Source organism: Oryctolagus cuniculus, chromosome 1, assembly GCF_964237555.1.
Source record: "Oryctolagus cuniculus chromosome 1, mOryCun1.1, whole genome shotgun sequence".
Lineage (NCBI taxonomy): Eukaryota > Metazoa > Chordata > Mammalia > Lagomorpha > Leporidae > Oryctolagus > Oryctolagus cuniculus.
The window spans coordinates 81,707,931-81,722,061 of record NC_091432.1 but is presented as its reverse complement, the minus strand read 5'-3'; the positions used below and the strand labels follow the sequence as shown (position 1 = coordinate 81,722,061).

The 14,131-nt window shown below is 37.5% G+C and overlaps 1 pseudogene; it reads left to right on the top strand.

Moving 5' to 3' along the window:
* Positions 1-302: 302 nt before the first annotated feature.
* Positions 303-13,930, top strand: LOC138846073 (heat shock cognate 71 kDa protein pseudogene; annotated as a pseudogene).
* The last annotated feature ends 201 nt before the right edge of the window (positions 13,931-14,131 follow it).

Sequence of the window (14,131 nt, the reverse complement as noted above, 5' to 3'; positions counted from 1 at the left end):
CTCTGGTGAAAAAAAAAAAACAAAACCTAAATGAAAGATCTCCGTGAATGAGATCCCAGTGGAAAGAATGGGTTTTCAAAGAAGGAGGTACAGAGGACGTGGACGCCTGAGACTCAGGACACCAGCAGGAGTGTGTTCGCACCAGCGCTGGAAGCCAAGGTGAGACGGGGCGCTCGCCCAGCACCGCGGCACAGCTGCCACCGCCCCACCCCAACCCACCCTGGGACGGACACTGAGACACACATGACTGAGTGGGGGAGGAAATAGAAAATGGAACAGAGTGGGTGGCGCCTGCGGAAAGAATGCGCGATTCAGGGATACTAATTGAGAGACTGAGTAAGCCAGTATCTCTTGGCGCCTCCTTGGAGCTACAGCAGGCGGGAAGCAGCCATTTTGTCTGTTTACATTCGGGCTTAAAGGAGAACTGTCTTTGCCTCCACACTAACCTTCGGAGGCGGAGCCCAAAGGTGGAGCAGAGCAACTGGACACTTCTTGCTTGAGGGAGGGCAGCTCAAAGCTCTGACACCCGACTACTCAAGTTACAAGAAAAAAAAAAACAACAACTGAATAGCGCCTGCTGGTGGGGAAAAAGGGCAGGATTCAGAGCTGCAGTGGGCAGAGAGCAGCCATCCTGTCTGTTTACATGCGGGCTGTGTAGAGCAGCCTGCTTACACTGGATATTGGTACAGACTCACAGCAGCCTATAGCAGAGGGAAATCAACCTGAAAAATCACCCAGACGGTATGCCAAAAAACAAAACAAAAACCCACAATAAGAATATAGAAGAACATATAAACTTGCCAATGGAGCAGGCTAAACCAACCAGAACAGAGGCAGAAGAAGAAGAAGTTGAAAACATGCCAGAAAAAGAATTCAGAAAATTAATAATCAGAATACTTAGAAATAATGAGAAACAGTGTCAAGAGCTGAATGAAAAACAAGCCCAAGGATTAGAGATCCTAAAGAGAAGCCAGAATGAGATACTAGAACTGAAAAACTCAATTGACCATATAAAAAACACCGTGGAATCCCTCGGAAATCGAACAGATGAAATAGAAGACCGAATATCAGAATTCGAAGACAAACTTCCAAAAATAATACAATCAGTTCAAACGCAGGAAGAAGAAATTAAAAAATTAAAAAATATGGTCGGAGACCTACAAGATTCAATCAAACGGTGTAATGTTCGGATAATAGGAGTCCCTGAGGGGGTGGAAAGAGAGAATGGATTAGAAGGTGTCTTTAACGAAATAATATCAGAAAACTTTAAACAAAGGCAGCTAGATAACAACACACAAATGCAACAGATAGCCAGGACCTACAGACCTATCTCCTTGATGAACATAGATGCAAAAATACTCAATAAAATTCTGGCAAACCGAATCCAACTACACATCAGAAAGATTATTCACCCGGACAAAGTGGGATTTATCCCTGGTATGCAGGGATGTTTCAATATTTGAAAGTCAATCAATGTAATACATCACATTAATAAATTGAGAAACAAAAATCATATGGTTATCTCAATAGATGCAGAGAAAGCATTTGACAAAATACAACACCCTTTCATGATAAAAACCCTAAGCAAATTGGGGTTAGAAGGAACATTCCTCAACACAATTAAGGCAGTCTATGATAAACCAAAGGCCAGCATCATATTGAATGGGGAAATGTTGGAGGCATTTCCATTGAAAGCTGGCACCAGACAGGGATACCCACTCTCACCATTGCTATTCAATATAGTCCTAGAAGTGTTAGCCAGAGCCATCAGGCAAAAAAAAGAAATTAAAGGGATACAAATGGGAAAGGAGGAAGTTAAACTATCCCTGTTTGCAGATGACATGATACTATATATAGGGGACCCGATAAACTCCTATAAGAGACTACTGGAACTCATAGAAGAGTTTGGTAAAGTAGCAGAATACAAAGTCGACACTCAGAAATCAACAGCCTTTGTATACACAGACAATGCCAGGGCCGAGGAAGAACTACTAAGATCAATCCCATTCACGATAGCCACAAAAACAATAAAGTACCTTGGAATAAATTTAACCAAGAAAGTCAAAGACCTCTATGATGAAAATTACAAAACACTAAAGAAAGAAATAGAAGACGACACAAAAAAATGGAAAAACCTGCCATGCTCATGGATTGGAGGAATCAATATCATCAAAATGTCCATTCTCCCAAAAGCAATTTACAAGTTCAATACAATACCAAAGTCATTCTTCAAAGACCTAGAAAAAACGATGCTGAAATTCATATGGAGAAACAGGAGACCCAGAATAGCTAAAGCAATCCTTAACAATAAAAACAAGGCCGGGGGCATCACAATTCCACACTTCAAGGCATACTACAGGGCAGTTATAATCAAAACAGCCTGGTACAGGTACAAAAACAGATGGATAGACCAATGGAACAGAATAGAAACACTGGAGATCAATCCAAACATCTATAACCAACTCATATTTGACAAAGGACCTAAAACCAACCCCTGGAACAAGGACAGCCTCTTCAACAAATGGTGCTGGGAAAACTAGATGTCCACATGTCGCAGTATGAAGCAAGACCCCTACCTTACACCTTATACAAAAATCCACTCAACATGGATCAAAGAACTAGAGATGCGCCACGACACCGTGAAACTAATTGAGAGCATAGGGGAAACCCTTCAAGATATCGGAATAGGCGAAGAATTCCTGGAGAAGACCCCACAGCACAGGTAATCAAAGATAAAATAAACAAATGGGATTACCTCAAATTGAAGAGTTTCTTAACAGCAAAGGAAACAGTCAGGAAAGCGAAGAGGAAACCAACAGAATGGGAGACGTTATTCGCAAACTACACAACAGATAAAGGATTAACAACTGGAATCTACACAATGATCAAAAAACACCACAGAATCAAAACAAACAACTCAATAAAAAAATGGGCCAAGGAGTTTAACAGTCATTTTTCAAAAGAGGAAATCTAAATGGCCAACAGACACATGAAAAAATGCTCAGGATCCCTAGCCATCAGGGAAATGCAGATCAAAACCACAATGAGATACCACCTCAAATGATCACCAAAGGGGAAACTTGTTGAAGTGAAATGGACACTATGAGGTAAAGTGACTTGATCAGCTTCCATAGCCTTGGCAGCTCATGACAAGAGCCTAGGGTGATTACTGATGCCCTAAACAAGAGTGTCAAGTTGTTAAGTGAACAACAGGAGTCACTGTGCACTTACTCCTCATGTAGGATCTTTGTCCTTAGTGTGCTGTACATTGAGATTTAATGCTATAACTAGTACTCAAACAGTATTTTTCACTTTAAGTTTCTCTGTGGGAGCAAACTGTTGAAATCTTTACTTAATGTATGCTAAACTGATCTTCTGTATATAAAGAGAATCGAAAATGAATCTTGATGTGAATGGAAGGGGAGAGGGAGTGGATAAGGGGAGGGTTGCGGGTTGGAGGGACATTATGGGGGGGAAGCCATTGTAATCAATATTCTGTACTTTGGAAATTTATATTCATTAAATAAAAGTTAAAAAAAAAGAGATCCCACCTCACTCCGGTTAGATTGGCTTACATACAGAAATCAACCAACAACAGATGCTGGTGAGGATGTGGAGAAAAAGGAACACTAATCCACTGTTGGTGGAAATGTGAACTGGTAAAGCCACTATGGAAGACAGTCTGGAGAATCCTCAGAAACCTGAATATAGCACTACCACAGGACCCAGCCATCCCACTCCTTGGAATATACCCAAATGGAATTAAAGGGGTGAAATAAGCCATTTGCACCTCAATATTTGTTGCAGCTCAATTCACAATAGCTAAGACATGGAATCAACCTAAATGTCCATCAACGGATGACTGGATAAAGAAACTATGGGATATGTACTCTATGGAACACTATACATCAGTAAAAAAACAATGAAATCCGGGCATTTACAACAAAATGGAGGGAGCTGGAAAACATCATGCTGAGTGAAATAAGCTAGTCCAAAAGTGACAAATATCACATGTTCTCCCTGATCGATGGCAACTAAACGAGCACCGAAAATGACACCCATTGAAGTGAAATGAACACTATGAGAGACAATGACATGAGCAGCCCTTGTCTAGACTGTTGAGGAGCAACTTACTATTTTGTTCCTTTAGTATTTTTGTTGTTGTTGTTGTTGCTCGGTTTGCTCTACACAAGACCACTGGTTGAACTCTGCAATCAATGCACAACCATTCTTAAGTGTTTAAAAATTAACAGAAAATTGATCTCTGTGAAACATAGGAGAGGGAATAAAGAGGGAGGAGATATATAGGACAGCACATTCTCACTCAGACCTACCTCCAATGGTGGAACTAGAAATGTGCCAGGGGATTTCAACTCAACCTTACCAAGGAGGCAGATACCAAAGCCAGCACACTTGGTAAAGTGACAAATATAAATACACAACTGATTAAAAAGATAGGGTAAGTGTCGAAGAGATTACACAAGTAAGACCAGTGTAAGCAAATAATGAAAGATAGAATCAAAAGGGAGAGAATGATCCTGCAGGGGAAACAGGACACACAGCAGACTCATAGAATGGCAAATGCTCAAAACAGCACTCCTGCTTCAGAATCAACCCTTGGGACATTCGGATCTGACTAAAAGGTCCATGAGAGTCTCGCAGGCATGGAAAGCCATGACACGGTGGCAAAAAAACAATCTAAATGAATGATACTGGTGAACAACACCCCAGCAGAAGGATCAGGACATCAAGGAGAGAGATGTCTTCTTCTGAAGGGAGGAAGGAACCTCCACTGTGATATGGACTTGACTACACAAATTCAGAGTTGGTGAACTCAAGGGGCTTCCATAGCCTAGACAGCTCATAGCAAGAATCTCAGGTGATTGCTGACATCATAAATAAGAGTGCCAACTGTTAATCAACAACGGGAGTCACTGGGTTCATACTCCCCACGCAGGATCTCTGTCCTTAATATGTTTAACTATGAAACTCAAAAACAACACTACTAGTCGAACAATATCCTATACCTGGTTCGGTTGTGTGAGTGCAACCTGTTGAAATCCCTGCTTAGTATATACTAAGTTGATCTTCAGTATATGAAGGTAATTGAAAATGAAACGTGATGAAGAGCGGGATGGGAGAGGGAGTGGGTGAGGGGAGGGCCACGGGAGGGAGGGAGGTTGGGGGGGAAGCCACAACAATACAAAAGATGCATTTTATATTCTACTTAAAACTATTGGTTGAACTCTGTAATTAATACACAATTACTCTTAGGTGTTTAATTAATGCTATAACTAGTACTCAAACAGTATTTTACACTTTGTGTTTCTGTGTGGGAGCAAAATGTGGAAATCTTTACTTAACATACGCTAAATTGATCTTCTGTATATAAAGATAATTGAAAATTAATCATGATGTGAAAGGAAAGGGGAGGGGGTGTGGGAGAGGGGGGTGTTGTGGGAGGGAGGGAAGTTACAGGGGGGAGGAACCTATTGTAATCCATAAGCTGTACTTTGGAAATTTATGCTCATTAAATAAAAAAAATCTATAAAGAATGCACAATAAATGTATTATTGTAAAGTCTCAAAAAAAAAAAAAAAAGAAGGAGGTACTTTTCTCTGAAGGGAGGAGAGAACTTCCACTTTGACCATGGCCTTGTCTAAATATGATCAGAGTCAGTGAACTCAGGGGGCTTCCATAGCCTTGGCAGCTCATGACAAGAGCCTAGGGTGATTACTGATGCCCTAAACAAGAGTGTCAAGTTGTTAAGTGAACAACAGGAGTCACTGTGCACTTACTCCTCATGTAGGATCTTTGTCCTTAGTGTGCTGTACATTGAGATTTAATGCTATAACTAGTACTCAAACAGTATTTTTCACTTTAAGTTTCTCTGTGGGAGCAAACTGTTGAAATCTTTACTTAATGTATGCTAAACTGATCTTCTGTATATAAAGAGAATCGAAAATGAATCTTGATGTGAATGGAAGGGGAGAGGGAGTGGGAAAGGGGAGGGTTGCGGGTGGGAGGGACGTTATGGGGGGAAGCCATTGTAATCCATAAGCTGTACTTTGGAAATTTATATTCATTAAATAAAACTTAAAAAAAATAAAAAAAATCAAGGCAATTTATGACAAACACATGACCAGCATCTTATTGAATGGGGAGAAGTCAGAAGCATTCCCATTAATATCCAAAACTAGACAAAGATGCCCACCCTCCATTACCATTATATATAGTCCTCTAAGCTTTAGACAAAGACATTAGGCAAAAAAAAAAAAAAAAAGAAATCTAAGGGATAGAAACTGGGAACTAGGAAGTCAAATTATCTCTATTTGCAGATGACATGATTCTATATACAAGGGAACCAAAACACTTCACTAAAAGACTATTGGAACTATAAAAAAGTTGGTAAATTTGCAGGATATAAAATTAATGCACAAAAATTAATAACCTTTTTATACACAGACAATACCATGACTGAGAAAGAACTTTTAAGATCAATCCCATTCACAATAGCTGAAGATAAAATTAAATGCCTTGGAACACATTTAATCAAGGAGGTAAGAGATATCTACAATGAAAATTACAAAACATTAAAGAAAGAAATAGAAGAAGACACAAAAAAATGGAAAAATTTTCCATGTTCGTGGATTGGAAGAATCAATATAATCAAAATTCACACACTGCTCAAAGCAATTTACAGATTCATACAATCTGATCAAAATACCAATGACAGTCTTCTCAGATCTAGAAAATATGATGCTAAAATTCATATTGAAACACAAGAGACACCAATTATCTAAAGGAAAATTATACATCAGAAACAAAGCTAGAGGCATCACAAAACCAGATTTCAAATCATACTACAGAGCAGTTATCATCAAAACAGCCTCATACTTTCACAAAAATAGTTATATAGGCCAATGGAATAGAATAGAAACTCCGGAAATCAATTCACACATCTACAACCTACGTATCTTTGACAAAGGAGCTTAAATTAGTCCCTCAAGAAAGGACAGTCTCTTCAACAAATGATGCTGGGAAAACTGGATTGGCACAGCTCCAGCCATTTCAGCCATCTGGGGAGTGAATCAGCAGATGGATGCTCTCACTCCCCTCTCTGCCTCTGCATCTCTGTAACTCTGCCTTTCAAATAAATAATCTTTACAAAAATAGAAAAGTAAAGTTTCTGCTTTTTTGAATAGATGACCAAAGTCCAGGTTAGGGAGGGAAGAATGGAAGAAATAATTCTGTGGAAAAAAAGTTGAACTCAGATTCAGAAAATCACAATTTGAAGTAAGCATGGGACACGAGAGAGGACATTCCTTTTAATGTTGAAATGCAGGGTTTTGGTCTGGTTTTGGTTGGAACACATGCATTCATCCAAATGTTTGAGCTTCAATCATTGCAAGATACTATTATGTCAAAAGAAATAAATTAAGGTGGGTCATTTTTAACTTTCCTATGTAATTCTTCATCAACGTATTATTTCTTTTTTTACTTTTGTTTTTCCTATAGTCATTTTTTCTAAGCTGCAAACACTGAGGCAATTACTAGCTATATTAAATAATAAGAAAAAAAACAAAAAGCAAAAATATGATACTTACAATTTTTAAGTACATATGAGAGTACAATGTACAAAAATGTAAATCTGAAAAGAATACAACCAAGAGTTCTAAAAACTAAGTCTGTTTCCTAATATTTAGGAAATGGAGGACAAAGAGAAAACCAGCAAAAATAATTCAAAGAAGAATTTTTCTGTAAAGGGATGCAGGAAAACATGGTGGCAAGTGACACTGGATCCTTATAAAGATTCTGGAGAGCAGCAGAAAGTAGCAGACATCACCTAAAGGTTCTAGAATAAAAAGAATAGGCTGATCATCAATTCACTCTATCAATCAATAAATGCTTGCTGAATATCTTTTTTGTGTCACATGTTATTCTAAGGTAATGGGGATGCAACATTGAACCCTCAGAGAAGGTCTTATCTTACATATTACATCTTAATGACACTATAGTCTAATACTCAGTTTTTTTGGGCTCCATTTTATTTTCCTCTTATTACCAAATTTGAAAATGATCTTTACAAATATAATTTGGAAAAAGCATTGAAAAATACTGTATTTCATTACACAGTGGTATATTTAAATAAGAAAATGAAAAGAAAACTTCTCAAATTCTAAATGATTTTCAGAAATCATGTAAAAGATCTTTTTTTTCTAACTACATATTGGGGAGAGACTTCTGAGAAAAAAATTAAAATACTATAGCATGTTGATAAGCAGGGTATAATTATTATTGCTAGTTAGGTGGATCTTGCAATATCCAATTTAAGTGCTAGTCATGACTTGCATAAAGGTGTGTAGGTAGAGGTGGTAAGAATTAGATATGAATAAGGTAAATTTCTGAAACAAAAATCAGAACAAGTAGCAATTATTTAAAAAAATAGGTTTAGTTTTGTTTTGAATAGTAGAATGGAGAGCTGTATCATTTACTCAAATGGAGAAGAAAGGAGAGAAATATGTCATATTGGATTAAAATAAGATTCTATTTGCCTATCTTGAATTTAAAACGTGTATTAGCTCAATGAGGAAGTAGGTATATATACACGATTGTGATATATATATATATATATATATATATGAGTAAAGAGGAGAGACCTAGAGATACATATTTAGAAGTCATTGGTACAGTGGTGGACTTTACAGTCAAAGCTCTGCTTATCATCACTTAAGGAAACAACACAAATATACAGCAGTGTTGGACACTGAATAGTGCCTTCACGTCCTACAACATTAAGGACTCTATCAGAAAAAAGAAGCTAGGAAAAAATACTAAAATGGAACATGCAGTAAGGTAGGGAGACAATAAGTTCAGTATGGTGAAAGAAAGCCAAGAGGAGAGTTTCAAGAAGATGAATTGTCGTTTTCAAGTGCTATTGAGATTTTGGATATGATTAAAGTAGGTAAGTAACTTTTGAACTACGTAGTTTAGAAGTCACTGGTGACATTGAGAAGAGTAATTTTAGTGGCAAGTTAAGAATGAAAAAGCCTTATAATAAGAGAATAAGGCTGTTGAGACAATACTATAGATGACTCTTCTGAAATTTGTCATGAAGTTCTGAAAAAAAATTGGTCCCAAGTTTTCCTTTATTTTAATGCCTTCATCTGATTTTGGTATTAGGATAATGGTGGCTTCAGAAAATGAGTTAGTGTTACCTTAGATTCCATTCTCTGAAGATATTTTGATGACCTGACAAATTTATTTATTTATTTTAGACAAATTCACCAGTGAAACCATCAGTATCTTGTGATTTCATTTCAGAAGGAAACTAACTTTTCTTTGCTTTGTAACTCTTTCTCATATTGTGAGTTTTGGTAGTATGTGTCTTCAAGGATTGGTTCATTTTAACTGTTACCAAATTTGTGGGCATCAAATACATTCCACTCTTCTATTGTCCATGCTATCCCTAGTGATGAGCCCTAATTGATGTTTGCTATGTGTGGTTTGTGTCTTCTATTTTTCTTATTTCACATTATATGAAATTTATAAACTTTATGGACCTTTTCAAAGACTGTTTTTGCCTTTGTTGATTTCTCTCCACTAACATTTGGTTTTCAATTGCATTAATTTTGGGTCTAATTTTATAATTTTTTTCATTGCGTTCGCATCAGGTAGAAATCAGGTACTTTTTCTTTCTGGTTTCCCAGGCATACAAACACAAGGGACTAATATTTAGATGCTTCCTTGTTTTGAGATGCTGAAAATTAATATACCTCCATGATATGTTTCTCCATTCCTTCAGTGCCAGCATACTATGTGGGAACTGGTTCGAGGGTTGGCTACTCCACTTCCGATTCAGCTCTCTGCTATGGCCTGGAAAGCAGTAGAAGATGGCTCAAGTGCTTGGGCCCCTGCACCCACATGGGAGACCAGGAAGAAGCTTTTGGCTCCTGGCTTCGGATCAGTCCAGCTCCAGCTGTTGCAGCCATTTAAGGGAGTGAACCAGTGCCATGGAAGACCTCTCTCTTCCTCTGCCTCTACCTCTGCCTCTCTGTACTCTGCCTTTCAAATAAATAAACAAATCTTTAAAAAAAGAAATATTGTCTTTTGTGAGCAATATTAATTTGGGTTATGCATTTTTAAACTTTTATTTAATGAATATAAATTTCCAAAGTACAGCTTATGGATTACAATGGCTTCCCCCCATAACGTCCCTCCCACCCGCAACCCTCCCCTTTCTCACTCCCTCTCCCCTTCCATTCACATCAAGATTCATTTTCGATTCTCTTTATATACAGAAGATCAGTTTAGCATACATTAAGTAAAGATTTCAACAGTTTGCTCCCACAGAGAAACTTAAAGTGAAAAATACTGTTTGAGTACTAGTTATAGCATTAAATCTCAATGTACAGCACACCAAGGACAAAGATCCTACATGAGGAGTCAGTGCACAGTGACTCCTGTTGTTCACTTAACAAATTGACACTCTTGTTTAGGGCATCAGTAATCACCCTAGGCTCTTGTCATGAACTGCCAAGGCTATGGAAGCCCCCTGAGTTCACTGACTCTGATCATATTTAGACAAGGCCATGGTCAAAGTGGAAGTTCTCTCCTCCCTTCAGAGAAAGGTACCTCCTTCTTTGATGACCCATTCTTTCCACTGGGATCTCATTCGCGGAGATCTTTCATTTAGCTTTTTTTTCCCCCAGAGTGTCTTGGCTTTCCATGCCTGAAATACTCTCATGGGCATTTCAGCCGGATCCGCATGCCTTAAGGGCTGATTATGAGGCCGAGTGCTGTTAGGACATCTGCCATTCTATGGGTCTGCTGTGTATCTCACTTCCCATGTTGGATCGTTCTCTCCCTGTTTTATTCTATCAGCTAGTAGTTGCAGACACTATTCTTGTTTATGTGATCCCTTTGGTTCTTAGTCCTATCGTTATGATCAATTGTGAACAGAAATTGATCACTGGGACTAGTGAGATGGCATTGGTACATGCCACCTTGATGGGATTGAATTGGAATCCCCTGGTATGTTTCTAACTCTACCGTTTGAGGTAAGTCAGCTTGAGCATGTCCCGAATTGCACATCTCTTCCCTCTCTTATTCTCACTCTTATATTTAACAGTGATCACTTTTCAGTTAAGTTTCAGCACTTAAGAAGAATTGTGTATTGATTACAGTATTCAACCAAATGTATTAAGTAGAACAAACAAAAAAAAATACTAAGAGGGATAACATATTAAGCTGTTCATCAACAGTCAGGGTGAGGGCTGATCAAGTCACCGTTTCTCATAGTGTTCATTTCACTTTAACAGGTTTCCTTTTTGGTGCTCAGTTAGTTGTCACCTATCAAGGAGAACAAGTGGTATTTGTCCCTTTGGGATTGGCTTATTTCACTCAGCATAATGTTTTCCAAATTCCTAACAGGGATCACTTTTCAGTTAAAATTTAAACACCTAAGAACAATTGTGTGTTAATTACAGAGTTCAACCAATGGTACTAGAACAAAAAAAATACTAAAATGGATAAAGTATTACATTGTACATCAACCGTCAGGACAAGGGCTGATCAAGTCACTGTTTCTCATAGTGTCCATTTCACTTCAACAAGTTTCCCCTTTGGTGCTCAGTTAGTTGTCACCGATCAGGGAGAACATATGATATTTGTCCCTTTGGGACTGGCTTAATTCACTCAGCATGATGTTTTCCAAATTCCTCCATCTTGTTGCAAATGACTGGGTTTCGTTGTTTTTGACTGCTGTATTGTATTCTATAGAGTACATGTCCCATAATTTCTTTATCCAGTCTACTGTTGATGGGCATTTGGGTTGGTTCCAGGTCTTAACTATTGTGAATTGAGCTGCAATAAACATTAGGGTGCAGACTGCTTTTTTGTTTGCCAATTTAATTTCCTTTGGGTATATTCCAAGGAGTGGGAGAACCAAACTACCACAACCTATGTCACTTTTACTAACACCAAACTATTACCCAATTACACTGTAAATAATCAGGCTGCAATGATTATTTACAGATACTGCAAAGCACAGTTTTTGACAACATAGGACTGATTGATACTGTTGTCCAGTGTGAAATGAAGCAGCATTAGCCTTTCATAGTGGTGAATGATGCATGCAGGTACAATGTCCAAGAAGTCAAGATATAGACAAAAATTTTCTATTCAAAGGAAGTATCCCTGATGTTTCTAAAAAGATGAAGGGAATGCAGAAGTCTATGTTGGGAGGAGTTAGGAATGCTATGGACATACTGCCAAGATATGTTAATGATTCTCAGTGTCAGGCAGCTGAAGATGCTGGAGCCATTTCTCAATGTACTTAGAATCGTCAATGAGCCAATTTCTGCATATACTGTTTATGACTTAGAACAGAAGGTTGGAGATGAAAGAAATGTGCAACTTTTAATTAGGACATAGCATTTTTGATGTGCCCATCTGAACCATTGAAGATGTAATATTTGAGGCTGTAATCGATAGCTAGTGATGCTCACATAATGTGGAGATGACTTCAGCAACAGAATAGCTAGACATTTAATTTCTGTGCTAAACCACAAACATAACAAGAACATCCGTAAAAAAAGGGTAAGTATCCAATGCCTCCATATTGTTTGTGAATAAGCTAACTATTCCCTGTTTTTGAGAATCCAGTCCAGTATTGAGACTGAATCTTTTTATGAAGGAATACACTTACAAATCACCATTATCTGTGCTTTATTTGAATGGTTAAATGATGACCTTTACTGTGGCTCTCTGGGTCTCAGAAAAAAAAAGTCTTTTGGGATGCCAAAATAGACAAATTATATATTCATGATATTGTCTTGGTGGCCATTTTACCCATTTCACTAAAGTCTAAAAGTTCCTACAGAAAGCTTCTTCAATGGAAAAGAACTGAATAAGAGCATCAGTCCTGATGAGGTTGTTACCTGTGTTATAGCTATAAAGGCAGCCAGCATTCCATCTGGAGATGATGCTGAAAATGTTTAAAACTTGTTGCTCTTGATTATCACACTTCTTTTCCATGGCATTGAAACTTCTGGTAGAAGTTATGGCTATTCTTATCAAATATAATGCTACAAGTTTTATTAATGACAGACCTCCACCACCTATTTGACAGCTATTCTAGTGTGCTCATTCAGGTTTATGATCGTTATCATGTCATGATCAAGTATAACAAGCTGCTTGGCAAATTTTAACTCAACAGACACCACCTGCACACCATGGTGTTCCTTAAATTAAAGTCACTTTCAGTATTGATTCCAATGATATTCTCAATGTATTTGCTATTGATATAAGAACAAAAAGAAAAGCAAATATCCACTATTAATGACAAGGACCATTTTCAGGAAGCTGTGAAATATAGAGTTGAAGATGAGAAACAGAAGGATAAGCTGTCTGCAAAGAATGTGCATGAATCCTACATATTCACCATGAAAGCAACTGTTGAAGATTTAAAAAAAATTTAAACTTCAAGCCAAGGTCAAAGATGAAGATAAACAGAAGATCCTTTACAAGCATGATGAATTCATCAGCAGACTAGATGAGAATGAAACTGCAGAGAAGAAAGAACATCAACAGAAAGAGCTAAAGAAATTCTACAACCCCATCATTACCAAGCTATACCAGAGTGCAGAAAATGTGCCAGAAGAATACATGGGCATTTTCCTGATCAAGGAGTATGTGAGTAACTGTTTATGTAAATGATCTTCTTCATTGCCCTACAGTGAAAAGGTTGATTGACTCAACCCAAATGAAGATATAGCATTATTTGACACACAAAACACTGAAGGACTCAAATTTGTAGCAAATTATATGGAAATTTTTAAGTTCAGCTTCAATAATAAATTACTGGACATTGTCAATACTTGAAAATGCAATGGCTCAAATAAAACCATAATTGAAATTGCCAACATAAAAAATGACAAGGACCCCATTTGCAGACTGATTATCTTAAAATCAACTCATGTATAACATAGCTTAAATTACAAAATTCAATCTTCCATCACAAAGATATTTTATGATATTAGAGAACACAGATGCAATTTAGGAAATTTTGTATCATCATTAAGTATTGAGATAATGTTTGTATTCTTGGGAAATTAAACATGCAAATGAA